Below are 2,787 nucleotides of genomic sequence, written 5' to 3' on the forward strand. Positions count from 1 at the left end.
GCCACTGGGCTGCACTTTTCGATTTTCTTTCCTTCTTGAATAACCCCTCTCGTTTTCGCATCATTCTTCGGATAGGTGTTGTTATCCAAGGTGGAGCCGCCGGTTTGATTTCACTTGTTTCTTCAGGATGTGATTGTCAACTGCTTGTCAGTTTAAGGCGTGATTTAAAGAAGTTCCAATTTTCATCAACCGTGTGTTCGCTACAATTTCTCTGAGTAAACTCCGATGCTATTTTTTTTCTAGTTCTTCTCGTAGGCCACCCAGATTTGCCTTTTTGTATAAATATACAGAATAAGCAGGTTTTTTGTTCTCTTTGGTCTTAACAGACAGATCGAAAAATACAGAATCGTGGACATAGCTGGGGCTTGGAGTATGGGTCTCGCTTGACAGCATGTTTGGATTTGATGTAAATTATAAATCGATGGTATTTTCTCCACGAGTCGCACGTTTTGTAAGCTGTGGTGAGTTGTGTTCAGTTGAATACAGTCGATAAGAGTTTTCGATATTTCAATGTCGCTATGTCCAGTAACTTCGATATTCTCCCAGTTAATACCGGCGAGATTGAAGTCTCCACCAACATGTGGGTACGCAGGAGCTTGCAATTGATCCGAAAACTCATTGTTCACAGAGTTATGAACTGCATGGTTGTTTCTTTGCTTGAATGCGGGGGACGGTGGAAAGATGCAAGTAGGGTCAAGTAAGACTTTCGTTTGACAGGGCAACTGTAGAAAAGCCCTAGCGATTTCACAGTTGGTGTCATAACTTAACGGATAACTAGGGTATATATATCTTTGACTAGTCAATAAAAGCACCACCGCCAAACGTGATTCTGTCTAAAACTAACAAACAAACTGCGGTTATAAACATAACGAGACAACGCATGTTGTAAAACTTTTTATGAACTTGACGTTTCGTATGCTCCAACATACATCTTCAGAAGCAACGATTACCTAAAGTACAAATGAATTTAAACACATTAAGGGGGTGTTTACATGATACCGGTACGAGTTTTATTCTGGTACGAGTTCATCCCGGTTCTTACTTATCGCTCTGTATTTGTTTACATGATACCGGTGAAAAATCTCATACCAGTACAACTCATACCGGTATGAGTTCATCCCGGTAGTTGTACCGGATCGAAATTCTCATAACGGTACGAAAAGTTATACCGGTATCATGTAAACGCTACATTGACTCCCATTCCGGTACGAGTCGTCAAGTCGTGGTGGACGGGGACTATTGACGCATGCGTTGTATTTCTAATAGCAGTACTTCATTGGACGCCATTATTATTGTTTTGGTTCATGCGTCATCCCTGTGTCAATATTTGTGTCGTCCATGTAAACACGGTATGAAATTGTCAACTCGTACCAGAATGAAACTCATACCGGTATCATGTAAACACCGCCTAAGACTAATACCAAACAAGGAAAGTAATGACAATGAAAAAATAAATGAAAATAAACAGACCTAGTTAAATCTGCTTGAAAAAATAAATGGCTAGTAGAGAAGAAGTTTCTCACTGCCAACTTTTCATTAAGCGCTGGTTTCAAATCGCGAATCAACAAGGTCTCCTAATTTTACAATGTATATCAGACTGTCCAGTAGCTAAAATGTCAAAGTGATGCCATTTAATCCTGAGGCCTGTTGCGTCATATGATCAGCAATGGCAGAAGAATGGCTTTTACTCGTCAGCACTCTGAAATGTTTGGTTTTCCTGTCTTGCAATCGACGTTTTGTTTTCCCGATATAGTAATCACCACAATTCAGCAGCTAGCCTTATAAACTTTTTTAGACCTAACGGGGCGGCTGAGTCTGTCTTTATAGGGGAAAAAAGACTTAAGTCAGCGAGTGTTTCTGAAAATAATCTTGGAATTAAAACAACCATAGAACTTGTAAATACTTTATCTAAGCTGTTAAGTGACAATTTTACTTTGAATACTTAGATAAGATAAGACAATGAAAATTCTGTAACGACCGTTAAGTGATTTATCATAAGAAGCCTTTTGCTTGCGGTTTGCGTTTTAGAATATTAAGCCGGTATTTAAGTTACCTTTCGAGTCTTTCCATCATCCATCTCCCCAAAGTCCCACAAGGGAGCGTAAAGAGCCTTTAGCAGAATGCGCAAGCTAGAATTATGCCATATTATTTGTAGATATGATGCAGCTCTTTCACACGACAGTAATCACGACATTTCTTCGCAAGCAAGTAACTTAGGTTGTATTTTGTTGACATAAGCGAAGCAAGTCAACGCCGAAGTTTAAGTTTTTTTAGCTTCAAGTTTTCTCAAGTTTCTTCAAGTTTCCAGCTTCAAGTTTTCAACAAATTTTTCATCAAGTGTTTAACATTGTTTCAGTGATTTCAAGGGCAGCACCAAGGTAACTACTTTGCCTCTGCATAACTAGTTTTAGCTTACACGATTCTTTAGCCGTGCCGCTTTATCGTTAACTTTTCATGAAATCGTGTGTAACGTTTCTATTAGTTCTTTTTCTCTGTTTTTGTATTTGTTCAGAAGATATAGTTTTAACTTTTCTACCGGCGTAACCAAACATTAATTTGTCCGTATTGTAATTTCACTTGTAAGTTCTTGCCTCGTTACGATACGACTTTGGTACTGTGTGGCTGAACCTTTTTTCAGTTCTCAGGGTGGTGTTAATTAACAATTATTCGCCGAAGGCGAAGTGATTAGCGGTGAATATCACCGAGACGAAGTCGAGGTGAATATCCACCGATAATCACTGAGCCTGAAAAAAAAACCTTTCAACGCGAAAATCATCCTCACTTGCA

Source organism: Montipora capricornis, chromosome 12, assembly GCF_036669925.1.
Source record: "Montipora capricornis isolate CH-2021 chromosome 12, ASM3666992v2, whole genome shotgun sequence".
Taxonomy (NCBI): domain Eukaryota; kingdom Metazoa; phylum Cnidaria; class Anthozoa; order Scleractinia; family Acroporidae; genus Montipora; species Montipora capricornis.